Source organism: Mastigoproctus giganteus, chromosome 8 (assembly GCF_048544385.1).
Source record: "Mastigoproctus giganteus isolate SK-2022 chromosome 8, ASM4854438v1, whole genome shotgun sequence".
NCBI lineage: Eukaryota > Metazoa > Arthropoda > Arachnida > Uropygi > Thelyphonidae > Mastigoproctus > Mastigoproctus giganteus.
Window position 1 is genome coordinate 210,643,768 of NC_143582.1, and position 16,025 is coordinate 210,659,792.

A 16,025-nucleotide genomic window follows, 5' to 3' on the forward strand; every position below is an offset into this window, starting at 1 on the left:
GGCATCAAACAGTTCGTACCTTTACCTAGAAATAATAACCCTAGAAAGGTGAAACTTCACAGGAACTTTAATCCTTTCTATGTACTCTCCATGTATAGTAACACATTTCTTCCATCTATGGATCAGTTGTTTAAGGCCTTGATCATAGAATCCGCACTTTTGCCTGAAACAACGATTCCACTTCATTAATGATTTCCTGAGACGAATCAAAGCGGCGTCCACACAAATGGACGGCACCCACCCTATTCTCCTGGCGGTGCTAGGTCAGGAGAATAGGGTGGGTGCCGAAGTAGTTTGAAGCCGCACTGGGCAACAAAGTTGGTGGTGACAACGGCTTCTGCAAAAGCGTCATCAGTCTTGGAATGCATCGACCGGAGACCTTAGACATGTGCAAATGGTCATATAAAATACTGTGGGCAGACCTATAACTAATTCCCACTGCATTTGCCATGAAATAAATTGTCAGACGTCTGTCACTCAGCCAGCTGGTCAACCTTTGCAACCGTCTCACTGTCTGTGGATGTTGATGGCCCTCCTTCTTTTGGTTCGTCAACGATACTTGTACGACCGCAATGGAACTCCCGTTTCCACTTTTTTACAGTGTCACAAGATAGACAATTCTGCCCAAACACAGCTTTCATTTCTTCATCAATTTCCTAAGCTTTCTTGCCCTGCAAATGCAGCAACTTGATCACTGTTCGATACTCCACTTTGTCAATCATAGCGTCCTTCCTCAGATTCCAGTCTCTACCTCTGGTGTACGATCACCTACGGGAATGAAATTTCACGTGTTAGTTATTGAATATGTAGACAACTTATATTAAAAACGGCATCTTCATACTGATGTTTTATCTAGGTCAGGGTACGAACGTTTTGATACCCCTTCGTATACAGAAACTTTTCTAGCAGGGACAGGAGATAATTATCCCCTTATACAAGGCCATGGTTAAGTTGCATCTAGCGTCCTGTATAGATGCCTCATTTTAGTAAAGATGTAGATCTATTGGAACGGTTCCAGAGAATAGCAATCAAATAGGACAAGGGAAGAAAAGGGTGCTCTTACCAAGAAAGGATTAATTTCTACAGATTTCAGCGTCTGGAGACTAGGTACCTGCGCGGAGATCTGATTGAGGTGTTTAAAGCCCTAAATGGATGGAATAAGCTAAATGTCGATGGCTTTCTTCCTCTTCCTGAGAGTCATGAAGGGGCATAAATTCTAGTTGAGGAAGGATGGTTGCAGGTCTTCGCCGTCAGTCAGCGGATGGTTGATTGTTGGAACAGACTTCCATCTGTTGTTGTGGAAGTGGGTCGTTTGAATAAATTCAAGGAGGAACTAGACAGATTCTTATTCTTACAAATTCTTATTCTTATTCTTATGGGTGGGTGAAATCTGTAGTTTTTTTTGTTTTTTTTGGTTGATGCTTTATAAATTTGCTTTCTTGCATCATTTGTCATTAATATTAGCATTGCTAATGCTAATATTAATACTAACTCATACAGATTTGAAGGAAGCAATCCATCGGGAGGAGGGGAACATTCCATTGGAAATTTAGAAGGCATCGGTGAAGAACGCAATGCCTCATTGACACATGGACACATTGAGATTTATTTTTTCTAAATTAATTACTGTGCTTGCTCTTCTTGTGGTTAAATTTGTAACTAATTTTTATTGATAAAAATCCCATATACAGGGTGTCTCAAAAATATTGGCACAAACGTTTAGGGGAGGTAGGTAACATCTAAAGGAATGTGAATCGCATAGGAACCCATAACCGGAAACGTCACGGGAAAGTAGTAGCAGAGGCACAAGAAGCAGAAATGACACAAGACAGTAATTAGTGGCAAACATTTATTTGATATAATATTAACAATGGAGTACGAGATGGATGCATTTCATGATGTTACAACTGATGCTCGAAGGTTCCACCATGAGACGCGATGCATGCGTGACACCGACGCAGCATGGATTGGCGGACACGGTCGAACACACCTGGAGTTTCTTTGACAGTAGCAGCAGCGCAGACGAGTCTCGCCACGATATCAATTTCTGTTTCCACAGTCGAACAAACCACCCCACCTGCCAAACTCTTATCGGCCAATAGCCCTACTGCCGGTTGCAAGCAAACTGCTTGAAAGACTACTCTGCACAAGGATACATCAGCATTACCAGGCAGCGAAACTCACAGAGACATCGCAATACGGATTCAAGAAGGGTTCGTCTACTGTGGAAGCCTTGCGTAGCCTATCGGAATTAGCAGCAAACTGCAATAATAAATATCTTCTAGCCATCTCCGTTGACTTCGCTGGAGCGTTCGACACCATCTGGTGGCCGAGCGTACTGGCAAGACTAAGGCTGGCACAAGTGCCGATCAACTTATACTCCATAATTAGGTCATATCTCTCCGAGAGACGCATCATCGTGGAAGCACCTTATGGTAGAGTGAATCGTGATGTCCACAGGGGCTGTCCCCAGGGTTCTGTTCTGGGGCCGCTCCTGTGGAATATGGTTTTGGATGGGTTCTTGGCTTTGCACCTCGGTGATGTGCGCTCCCAGGCCTTTGCTGATGATTTGGTCCTCACCATTGCTGCAGATAGCCGGGCCCAGCTAGAGGAAAAGGCCAATCAGGCAATGCTGATATTGCAAAACTGGACCAGAACCCACTGCCTGACGATATCAACAACAAAGACGTCCTCCGTCCTGCTAAAAGGCAAGCTTGATATACGTAGACCGCCACAAATAAAGGTGGGACCTACCACAATAAAATTAGTGACCCAGTTAAAATATTTAGGAGTTATACTGGATGGTAATCTTACCTTTAAACACCATCTAACTTATATCAGAGCCAAAATCAAAAGATACTCTGGATTGGTGGCTAGGATCGTCAGGCGGGACTGGGGGTTAAACCAACGCACCCTGTCATTGTTTTATAAAACAACCTTCCTACCGATCATCACTTACGCCTCAGCAATATGGTTTTCCAAAACAGGAACTGTAGTAAACCGACGCATCCTTGATGCAACGCAGAGAACAATCCTACTGACAGTTACACGTGCTTGTAGGACAACCAGTACCCACGCGCTGCAGGTCTTGGCCGGAGCTCTTCCCCTTGACTTAGAGATCATGCGTAGGGGAATGAACTACCACATAGAGAAAGGAATACCTTGTACATACCATGGCTATACTGTGGACGTTAATGCACCACAAAAAAATGAAAAGACAAGGCTGCAAAAACACCTGATGCAAGTTTGGCAGGAGCGTTGGGCCAACTCAAATAAGGGAAATATCACCAGGAAATTCATTCCGAACATCGACAGGATGTACCCCAGTCCCCCAACTTGGTTTCAACCTGGCTTATACACCACCTATTTATTGACTGGTCACGGGGCCTTTAAAGCCAAGCTGGCAGCGCTGGGGATTGAGGTGGATCCGAGATGTGCCTGTGGGGAGCTTGAGTTCTGGGAGCACATTATGTATGATTGCACCCATTATGAGGACCTCAGGTGCAGACTGATCACTGCAATACACTACCTCCCCAAGAACTTGGAATCACATCTATTGGACTCACTTGAGGAATACAGGGAGCTAAAGGAATATGCCCAAAAACTATTTGGTAGGCGTAAAACACTGATAGCCATCTACAGAAGAAGATAAAAAAAAAAAAAAAAAGGAGACACGGAACACGCGTGGAGAGGACTCAAGGAGAACCTCGCCCAGGAACCTGCTTACTACTAATCATCTAAAACCAGCGATCGCAAGAATAACCCCATGGAGCTGCGGATCTTCCCATGATGAAGAGAACCACAGCCATAGCTAACAGACCAACAATGGACCTGACCAGTGTTCATAGCTGAGGAAAAATATGGCTATCAATGACAGAGAAGACCAACGAAGATAGAGAAACTCCAAGTTGCTGCCTCAACGGAGCCATATTGGCTCTATGCTCTGCACTCTCTTGTGCAGTGCAATTCTTTTACTCCCACTCCCGGCAGGGGAAAGAGGTGACGGCTTGCTGTCGCCTCTCTTCCCTGCCACACCATTTCTTCCCTCTGGTGGGGCATGGGCATGCCTCACTGAAAAATTGGGGGTCACCTACCCTATCGACCCTCTTCTTCCTATTTCACCTCCCAGCCTTCACTCTCCCCTCCCAGCACTTTTTCTTGCACAGCGTATAGCCCTACACGTCCAAATTTAAAATACACCAAAAAATTTCGCCCAACCTTTTAGGCACTTTAGAAACAGGCTTTCAGCGTCAAACCCCATATTAGTGCTTTAATGTAAGTGATTTAAAATCAACCGCGGTCGTTCCAATTTTATTTTAGGTCCTAGCCACTAAAATCCCAGGAAAGTAAGTGGCAGGACCTGCCAGAGTACAATTGACTCAATGGTAACACCCGGCTAGCCTCCACGTGGCGAGGTATGGGCAACGTCTGGTCCCATTAGGGGCCTGGCGGCCAATAAGCCGGATAAACAATGGGCACAACATATAACACTACTCATGACCCACACACTTCTAAATCTCTGGCTTTGACAGGGTACTGTCACCGATACATAGAACATTCGCGGAGATGGGAGAAATCCCAGGAGCCGCTAGACCCTCAATACCTCATACCTCATACCTCATAGGCGATTCATACACGATAGATTTGAGGCCCCCCAGAGAAAGAAATCAAGGCTCGATAAATCAGATGAGCGTGGGGACCAGGAAACGGGTCCACCACGGCCAATCCATCGACGCCCAAAACGCCTGTTCAAATGGTCACGAACACACCTTCCATAATGGGCAGGCAACCCGTCATGTTGAAACCAAATGTTGCGTCTCACATTTGCTGGAACATCGTCAAGGAATATCGCCTGGTAGAACTTGTTCAAGAAAGATCCGATATTTAGCGGGGTTCGTGCGGGATGGTAACAGGTATGGGCCGACTAAGCAGTCACCGACTGCTTAGTTGGTGACTGCTTAGTCGGCCCATACCTGTTACCTGCCCACACATTTATTGCGAAGCGATGTTGTGCCGCATGGGGGCGCACACCGTGCGGGTTGTCGTGAGCCCACACATGAGCATTGTGCTGATTGAATAAGCCTTCCCGAGTGAAGCCTCATCCGTGAACAAAACATAGGCTGGAAAATTCAAGTCTTGAACACTTTCTTGGAGAAACCACTGCGCAAAAGCCACACGTGCAGGATGATCTTGGGGGGGGGGGGAGCAGTAACTGAACCCTTTGGAGATGAAAGGGGTGTAAGGAATCGTCGCTAGACACGCTGTACACTGCAACGAGACACTCCTAAGGCAGAGGCAACGGCATGTGTGCTGGTAGTAGGATTATTCTGGACGGCATTCAACACACTTTCTTCCATGGCGGGAGTTCGCGTCGAACGTGGTCTGCCCACACTACTCCTGTTACCTCTAAATGACCCATAATCGCACAAATTTTGATGCACACGCGCAAACGGTGGTCCGGTACATGTCTGTCTGAGAAGCATTCTCCATAAATTCGTTGAGCGGCTCGTCCATTGCCCTCTACAAATCCATACACTAGGTGCATGTCTGCCAGCGCACAGTTCGTATATCGATGCATACTCTTCGTGCGGCGACTACCGCGCCGTCTACCGACTTACGGTGACGTTTCCGGTTAGGGGTTCCTATGTGATTCACATTCCTTTAGATGTTACCTACCTCTCCTAAACGTTTGTACCAATATTTTTGAGACACTCTGTATATATATATATATATATATATATATATATATATATATATATATATATACTGATTGAAATTCAAGAAACTTTGTTTCGATACTGCCTATACTTTTCCAATTGTTAATTTTGAAAAGCGGAAAAGAATTTCATAGGCACAATACAAATATCGCATATTTTGCATCCAAAAGAAGAAGAAGAAGGAGAAGGGAAAAAATTAAAAAAAAAAAAAAAAAACTAGGCTTTTTTTCGCTCTGTTTCCAGTATTATTTATTCACTGAGCAGCTGCCAATTTTGTACAAATCACAAATTTGTCCTACCAAAGAATATTGTTTCCTCATGTCAGAAAGTCGCTATCCAAATGAGAGTCATCAGATTAGATATTTTTTTCCTCTTTCCTTCCCTTACTATAAACTCATTCCACTCCCAATGATACGTACTGTTTCTGCTGCATGCTTTTTCTGCTCTAAATAACGTTTAATTTTTATAAAAGAGGTTTGTGGACACCCTTTACTGAACTGGGATCTTGTTTTCCAGTCTTCAACAAGCGGACCACTCACGATATTACAGTACTATAGATTCTAATAACCCTTCCTACCCGCGCGAGTTGCACGGTTATTAGAATCGCCATCCTCCCTATAGCGGGTGGTAAAGTTCGAATTCCATCGATGAGGTGAGGAATTTTTAGGGTCTTTTTTACAACGTGGCTGAGTCAGTTGGTCCCAGGAAAGGGTAGCAAACAGGCAAATCGACCACAGAACACGCAATTTACAAACATAATATATAAGGCGTAATGTGATCTTAATCTTTGATGTTCCTAAAAACCTAATACAACAAGAACTTGTCTGCAGCCGTTCCAAGAGATACAAATCTTTCCTAAAATTATGCTTCCGGACCTGTATGCAGTGCTCATGACGTGACCTAACTATTGCTTTATACAACGGGACAACCACCTCCCTATCCTTGCTGGCAAAATTCCTGTATATCATTGACAAAACCCATATGAGCTGTCCTAACAGTGTATACTTCTCCGAGAGCCACAAACAACAACAACAACTGAGAGCCACATGTCCGTACACAATAACCCTCAAGTAACTGTTTCACATGTGACTGTTTTCATGTGATTCAAATGTGCAGCAGAAGGTACACTTTTGCTGAAAGAACGTTGAGCTGGCTTCTCTCAAAGAAATCTCTAAGAAAAAATCACAATTATTGTTTAGAGATACTTGTTTTGACTCTGTATATCCATTTTATTTATCTATTTTGGGAAATAATGTACATACCTGAGTAATTCCTTATTAAACCTTAGATCTTATTACACTTGAAATATTTCGCTTACATTAGAAGAATAATCAGTTATATTTCTTAATGTTAGCACAAATGAATTGTGTTTGGGTTGGAACATTGTTGGTGTAACATGCCAAGTAGTCTTCCGTAAAATTCGGAAACAGTAGCAGATGACGCAACCCTGCCTGGCAAGTACACTTGCGTAAACGATATGCGCATCGTGTGACTCGACGCTGCTAACCGATTTTTCTGTCTGAGGCGAGGGAAGGGCGTCCCTTCAAACTGATGAACGTGTTTATGAACCGCTTCAACGCGAAATTTTGAGACGTGTTGGGGTGGCGTGGAGGCGTCCGTGTGTTATTACGTGCCTGTGTACAGTGTGTGTGTGGCTGTCCTCGCTTAATAAGTGCCCACTCTGACCCGGTGACCTCTGCGTGACACACTCAAAGGTAAGGCTCTCTTTTTTTTTTTTTTTCTTTTTTGTCACGGGTGTAGCGGACTGCAGAAAGAAGGTCATGGCAGCCAAGAAGAGTGAAAGACCTTCCATGGGTCAGGGTTAATGTCGAAAACAACGCTATAAAGAAATCAGCTTGAAAGTGGGAGTGCTGATGTCATTTAGGGAAAATATTTCATTTTGAGGGAAACTGTAAATAGTTTAACCCTTTTTCAAAATGGGTCAGCTAAAGTACGTGTATTAGTTTTATATTTTCTTCAATACTTTGTGTACTGATGGTTTTTCTTTTACTTTACCCCTTCAATCCCTTGATAATTAAGAATAAATGGCTAACCCAATTCGAGACAGAAGCAATTTCAGAAATGTCAATAAATTTATTCTTTGCTAAGCTTCGTCTACTTTTTGTCGCCAATCAAAACATCCTTGTAATCATCCTTCCTTTTCTACTCTCCATTTGAAACGAATAAAGACATAACGAGCTCAAATTAAGTTTACAAGCTGAAAAATGAGGGTAAGTTTGGAGGCCATTTCTTCCGGCTTACAACACAAGACCTACTTTTCTATATATAACCTGTACATCCGTCTCACTGCCAACATCTTTACGTAAAATTCATAAATGACAGCTTCTTTCACCTGACACTCTCTACCAGTTATGAAACATGTTTACATGATCTCAAAGAGATCGTCACCAGCAGCTAGATCGCCTTCAGATAATACGATGCACGTGATTAAGTTTCGAGATCATTATTTAAAAATTGCTTCGAATAAGCAAAAGAAAACTGACATGATTTATTAATCGCGAGACGAAATATAAATCCATCTCCAGGTGGCGCACAACTTTAGTTGCCAATAGCAACAATGTTTCACGGCTAGAAAAGGTACAGAATAGAAAATTGATTAACTGGCTATAAGATGGTGTGAAGAGCGACACCTGGCCTTTCTGAGTTTATTCACTTTTCTCGTAGCCGTTTAAAATAAACGACAATTTGAATCGTTCGATTTTTCTCGTATTTAGATAGGAAACTTGGAGCGTTGTTTTATTCGCGAAATTTATTACAATTCCTCTGTCTTATTTCGATGCCAAACCTTGAAATCTATGTAGAGTTTTATCAGTTACGTGAAAGTTGCTTTGGAGCCAAATTGTTCTGCTTCTCTGCAGAGGGAAGAGCAGAGATTTCTGATGAAGGTGTGACGCTGCGGGGAAACTATTTCAGTTCGAAGAAGGCACTTTTTCAAGGCCTCTTCAAACGTCGGATGAGTCAGCTGTTAAATATGCCTCAGTGAGCTCCATTGTATAACACAACATCTTTAAAACTCGATATGATATTAAGTTGCATGTGATGCTGCAGTGTTCTACTCACCAATACGAATGTGGTATAAACTTGGCAGTGGTGAACAGTTCGCTGAGAACCGAATGAAAAGTGAAACACGCAAGTTCATGGGACATGCAAGAAAACAAAAATAATTTCAATAGCTCATATTTATGTAATGGCTAAAAAAATTCAGAAAATTTGGAAAGCCAAAAGTTGGCCTAACAGTGATGATGCATTCGTCCATCTTATATTAGTTCCCTTAAAGTTGTGTGCTACTAAATCAACTACTTGAGTTATTTATAGCGTATTGGGTTCACGATTCTCCTGAATTATACACCTGGCAGGGGTTTCGTAGTTCGTTACACCCTCACTCCCTTATTGTCATTTTCTATGTTTATCCACGTGCGTTTTTGCTGTTCATTTGTCTCTTTGCGAGAATATTGCGGTTCTTGTGACCTCGTGCTAGTTACACATCGAAATTTGATACGCATACTTTCTTGATGTTCGGAGAATGATGAGCTTTCCATTGAAATATCTGAAGTTTTATTTCTGGGTCATACGAAAACTCCTAGATTTCTTCACCATTTATAGTCCCTCGTAGTTGGCATGTTGGTTAAAAAAGTTGTTCTTCAATATCGTGTGAAAACGGCCTGAGTTTGAATCCCTTCAGAAGGGAAGGCATTTATATGGCATTTGAACAAGTAATTTCTTCCAAAACTCGGATTTTATCCAGCAAAGAGGGAAACTGACCATACAATATACACAATTCACAGACACAAAAGAACCGAGGACCCGTTTTCATTTTGACTTCAAATTTGTGGGACCATCTCGGCAAGACATTTCGTTATGTTCGTGTTCCGTCAAAACGAGTCGTCTCTCAATATATTAACACTTCACCAATTCAGTATAAAGCTATCTAAATAAGTATCCTCTTTCACCTTATGAGTATTTCATTGGTCTTGAGTTAATTAGGTGCCCACTTCCTTCATCATAAGATATTTTAATCTTTGAACCTTTTAAATCAATCAGAAACACTTTCTGTTGTCAACTAGAGTTAACAAATGAATTTTATTATTTACTGATTTTTTTCAGCTTCCTCCGAAATCTGAAACAATATTAATTCTTTTCACTTATTTAGAGACATTATACGGCGTATTAGGATTAAAGAATTTATTAAAATGTCACAATGACAACATTTTAACCATCGGGTAAATTAATTTCTGATAATAGCTATTTTATAATTCCCTAGAGACCTGAGAGTTTATTGTAATCCCGAAACATTGCCAACTTGTATTAAGTGTGCATATTGAGGTGCTATCAGTTTTCACCGTGAAACTTCAGTAAACATCTTAATCATAGTTGTGCTGTTTAATTTTAGAAGCATTAAAGACTAAGGCCATATTGCTCCGTATATACTGTCTGTAAATTGTGCGTGTTCTCTGATCGATTTTCTGTTTGCTGGACGAAAAACCCGAGTTTCCGGGAGGAAAAACCATACTACCCTCGCCTGAGACCGACTAATTGAGTCAAGTTGTGAAAAAGGCCCATAAAAATTCTTCTCGTCATCGACGGGGCTCGGACTCACGTCTTTCCCACCCGGTGTGGGGAGGACGGCGTTTCTACCAACTGTGCTACCTAGGAGGGTAGCACAGTTAGTAGAATCGCCCTATAATGAATAATCACATAACACCCCCCCCCCCCTTTCGATTTTTTAGATTCGAAATTGGTGTTCGGAAGATCAGAAACGCATCATGAAGGACAATGAGTCGCAATCTCGTACATATTATTGTTTGCATGCGATGACTGAATCTCGCTTTTACTTATTGTCTAATATGCTTTTGCATACTGTCCTGTTACTTTTGGTAATGTGGTGCAAATAATTGGAATGATTTCGGGCCAATGATCTCACTTGATACTTTTTAGAGGGAAAAAGCTTTGCAGCGGAAAAAGGTCTGAAGGGAAAGAAGAGAAACTTTGAGGGAAAAAGCTTCGTTGCATTCCCTGTTCCAGAATCGTTACTGAATTCATCTGCTACTATTTTTCTGCGGGCAGATTCGCCATCTTGAAGGGAGGGTTTCCGAAAATAAGCTGCTTCCCACTACATTCTAGAACAACACAGTTACCACCCTTCGTATTGCTAAAACAACATAAAAACACAGTCTCACAAACTGGGGTTACTGAACAGGAATCATATTGTCTCGAAGTTGTGTGACCACTTTTCATGTCGCATGTAACTAACTGTCTGGAAGAATTATAATGGTGAAAGAACGCGATTTTGTTCTTAGAATTTTAACTAAACATTTTTTCCATTATTTGAAAATCAGTTTATTTTTTATTCTTTATTGATAAACCACAGATTGACACTTTCTAACTCCAGCTGACAGAGCTTCATAAATAGCAATTTAATTTTATTGTATATAATAAAATCCGCCCCTTCGATTTTTAATCCTGAGAAACATATAAACCTACTTACAGTATTAGTATCTGTATAATCCATATGGTGAAAGGAAGCCCCAAGTGTTTGCTATACCGGCCAAAAAATAAACACATAAATAAAAAAAATAACCTATATGATTTCCTCCTCACGGAGGTAAATATCCAGCTGTCATTGTCAACAACCCATGGAAGCAGCTTATTCCAGGAATTTCCCGTTTGCCGACTAAAAGAAAACCTTCTACAATCCTATCTAAATTTCTTTTCCCATAATTTGAATTTATATTCTCTAATTCTAGTATCATGTTTAACCATGAACAGGCCCCCGTGGGTATCACTGTTGGTATAATCACCGTCCTCCCAACATATTTGAAGTCTTTCTTCATATGGATGGCCTTTTGACAATCCTCAACGTTGTTGCCCATCTTTGAACTCTCAAAAACTCGTTTTTTTTTTTCCTTTTTTACCTTTTTGAACACATTGGTATAAAGATATTATATGAGGAAAACAAGGCCTCAGTTGTTGGTAGACTTATAGCCGACTCCCAATTATCCGGGGTAAATGGAAAACAACTTTGTTCGGATAGTCGAAATCACGAATAATCCGCAAAATGAAAGAACGACTCAAATGAAACAGCCAAATTTTTATGAATCTGTATTCATATGAAGTATACTTTATATACATCATATTTGAAGTGTACTTTGACATAAAATTTAATACGAAAATATTATTTTCTGGAAAAGGAAGGAATCGAAGGTCCCTTTCTTGTTTGTGAATGGTACTACGTAAATTTCGAAGCATAGTGTTGTCAGCGAAAGCAGTGTCGCCATGTTACTTGTAATCCGGAAACACATATTAAAGTTAACGCCTTACCGCATGTCTATGTTTATTGATGATTTGAAGTGTTTTTCCAACAGAAACAACAGTCCCTCTCCACCTTAACATGATGGACGCAAATTAAAATTTCAGAGAAGAAATGTTAAACTTAACCGAAATACTGTGAAACCGAAGTATTACTGAAAAATGATGTAGAGTGAGTTCTAGACAGAAAGCAAAGTCGGGAATGCAGTTTCTAAGAAATTCAAAGGCCTTGTCTACAGAAGCATTAAAATTTTAAACAAACTGCAGTGAAGAATTTCCACGTAAACGAACCACTAGATGGTGATGATAATGCATTGATATGGGATTTACTTAAAAATATAACTACTGTCAAAGGTGAAGGGAAAAGATTTTGCTTTCGGGTGACTACAATGGTCTCAGACAAATTTTAAATTCTTTCAGTTGGACCAACAAGAACGCCACTTCCAGATCACAGGGAACATATTATACTTTCTCTCCTCTCTTCTGCATAACAGAGTTATAAAGCTTCATACAGGAGATCGCACCCTTACTAGATCCGTCAACGCAGGAGTCCCACAAGGAGGTGTCCTTTCGGGCCTTCTGTTTTCATCTATTATCTTCCCACTGGTTGCACATTCTCGATGTCTACTGAGCTATGCGGATGATATCAAGATACTCACTCCCATCATCCCCGGCAAGATCTAGATCTGGTAAAAGCGGAAATTACCAACACTCTCATTGCAGTCACATTTTACCTCTGGCAGTTTGGACTCAAGATCAATCCTGCTAAGTCCGAATTCATGGTGTATTCATTGCAGCAAACTCCTTCTTCTCTCCAGCCTTCGGTCGGCAACACCCTCATCCCAATTGTGTCCAGCCATCGTGATCTGGGCGTTGTATTCGACTCCAAACTTCGATTCAGCGCCCACATAGACATGCTCCTCACACGTGCTTCAAGACTCCGGTGGATAGCAAAACAGCATCTCCTTCATATCACAGATAAAAAGACAACCGTGAGGTACATAAGAACAGTTATCTTTCCACCTTTACTCTATGCTGCTGAAATTTGGACGTCAGCGGCACCGTCAATAAAGAAACCACTCTTTGCCACAGAATTCTGGCTCCTAAAGTGGGCCAACAGGAAGCACAACCTTCCAGCTCTGATTCGCACCACACAGCTTGCGGACTCTCTCGGGATTCCACGGCTTCCCACCTTAGTTGACGACCAACGCCTCCTACCAACAGTCAAGATGATAACAGGCATAATTGCAACACCTTCCTTCTGGGATACCTGTGGCTGGAGGATTCCCCCTGCTGCCCTTAGGGCCAATCCCGAGCTCTACTCGCATTCAGCACGACTCCATCTCACGGACAGGTTCCTCCCTCAGCAAATGCTCAAGAAAACCCAGGCACTTGACGCCGACCTGAACAAATTCGCTGTTGACCGGACTTACCGGAAAAAAAATTATGACTAGTAGGACTAATCAGCAATGACTGATGTGGACCTTGCATCTGTTCCTGTCTGATTGAGTTGGTGCTCTCTCGTAAGGAGTTCTCTGCTTTGTATTAAAATATGTTTTCATTTGTAAAATTACCTTTTTTTGTAAATAATTTTTCGATTTTCCCGGAAGTTTCGGGAGGCTGTAAACCCCTGGCTTTATGGCCGTGAAGGGCAATAAAGATTATCTCTCTCTCTCTCAACTTCAAATCCAAAAGGGGAAGCGTTCAAGGTAGTAATCATAGAAACTACTATGATATGAGTAATCATAGAAGCTTTTTATGCCAACTAAGAAATGTTCAAGGTTAAGACCTATATGGACGTCAGATAAAGTGATTAGACTAGTGGTAGAGATGAAAAATGCGTGGAAATGGAAAAATTATAAATTACCAGAGGATATGGATCCTACAGAAGTACAAACTAGTCTGCAAATCGGATCACTAAGGTTAGGCAAATTAAGGCAGATTATGAGAAGTCTTTGGTAAAGAATGAGAAGAAAAGTAGCAAAAAATGAGAATTGCTAATGCTCTTAAAAACATATTGCTCCGGGGATATGCGGTGGTCATTCCCTGACATTTCCGCATCCTCCGTATTTGGTGGTTATGGGCTCGAACCCCGGTCTAATCAGGAAGCGTGTGGTACGCACTCCATCTCCTGCTCACCTGGCCACGGAGGTGCCCAAAGAATGAGAAGAAAAGTAGCAAAGAATTGTTTGCTTACACCGATGAACAAAACAGTATGACTGGCGAATCGTTATTAAAATCGAAGCAACTGCAGGTAAACTACGGCGCGTGTGCGGGTCGGGACACGGTATAAAAAACAACTGATACTGAGCTCCGTTAATCAGTGTTACTCTTATTCTTCAGATGGGAAAGGCAGCGGATTTAAGCGAGTTTGACAAAGGCCAAATTGTGATGGCTAGATGACTGGGTCAGAGAATATCTGAAACGACGCGGCTGGTGGGATGCTCATGGTCAACCGTGGTTAGTACCTGCCGAAAGTGGTCCGAGGAAGGGAACCCACGAACCGCCGGCGAGGTGTTGGACGACAACGGCTCATCGATGCTCGAGGTCAGTGAAGGCTCTCCTGGATGGCACGTGGCAACGGAAGGGCGACTGTGGCGCAACTCGCCGGTAATTGGAATGCTGGTGACGGGAGTAATGGGTCACAACACACAGTACATCGAACCCTGCTGAAAATGGGGCTACGTAGCCGCAGGCCGCTCCGAGTGCCCATGCAAACCACGGTTCACTGGTGACAGCGCCAACAATGGGCACGCGAGCATCGAAACTGGACCTTGAGTGATTGGAAGAAGGTCGTCTGGTCTGATGAATCACGTTTCCTGTTGCACCGTGTGGAGACAGGAAAGGTGACAAGAGAGTATTTGCCGAATGTAAGGGAATTCAGGAAAAGGGAACTATTGTGGTTTGCTCCTGGACTATATGGAACATACCTTTTGTCAGGTCACGGCAGCCTCAATAGCAAGCTGTATAAACTTGGACTGTCTCCTTCCCCTCTTTGTCTCTGTGGAGGTGAAGAGGATGCAGATCACATCCTCTTGGAGTGTCACTATTATACCGACTTACGGAATGAACTACAACTCATTACTGGTTCTTATGACAGGGAGAATAAGCCTTCTCTGATCCAATCACAAGATGCATTTGAAGCTTTTAACTTATTTGCAACACGAGCATTTAAGCGACGAGAGGAAACGAGAGCTGCTGCCCTGAGATAGCCTGAACCCGGATCAAGAGAAAGACTTGAACAACGACTGAAATTATCTCTGAAGACTTGAACAAGGACTGTATTATTTCTGAAGACTTGATCAAAGACTGATATTATTTCTGAAGACTTTTAGACTTTCACAAGAACTGCTAACCAGAAAGAATTCATTAATATAAAGTATTTCAATATTTCAAAGAAGCTTCAACTGCTACTTCCTGCATTTTGTCTCACGAACTTGAGGTGATACATCGGGATGGAAACTAAATCCTTATTGATTGGAATGACGAACCTACTGTGTTAGAAATCGTAAATAGTGTTTATAGTATGTCGTTTGACTCTACTTCTAGTGTATTTCTAGTGCTTCAGCTGTGCCATGCCATTGAATACCTATCTAACAATGAAATTAAGCGATTGCTGCAACTACCGAACCTTCTCCTGGTCCGTTGTAGAGTTCTGATATGCCTTTGTTCTAACAGGATTTCCTATCAAACGATGGGAGTGCCAAAGAAATCTTCAACGTTGGAAGAGCTACACTTGAAGCTGAAGGATCTATTGAGAATGCGCCTCGACATCTCCTAATCCTGCTCACAGGATAGGAACTGCTAATCCTAAATTAGGATAGGATTGCACCGCGACATGTGGCTACTACAAAGGCTGAAAATTGCCTCCACCTTTTTTTTTTTTTTTCTTTTTTTTCTCTCACTTTTATCTTTTCTCAATTTCTCTTAACTTCCTTTTATTACGGCGGGTCCCTTCTCTGACCCCCCGCTGCACTTCTT

General features: G+C 42.0%; 1 protein-coding gene across 2 annotated transcripts in view; it reads left to right on the plus strand.

Moving 5' to 3' along the window:
• The first annotated feature begins 7,252 nt into the window (after positions 1-7,252).
• Positions 7,253-16,025, plus strand: part of LOC150082242 (protein Obscurin-like) — an 865,351-nt gene continuing 856,578 nt past the window's right edge. For both annotated transcript variants that reach the window (XM_090379203.1, XM_090379204.1), the window contains exon 1: positions 7,253-7,432. The gene's annotated coding sequence lies outside the window, so the exon portion shown is untranslated. The remainder of the gene's footprint in view (positions 7,433-16,025) is intronic.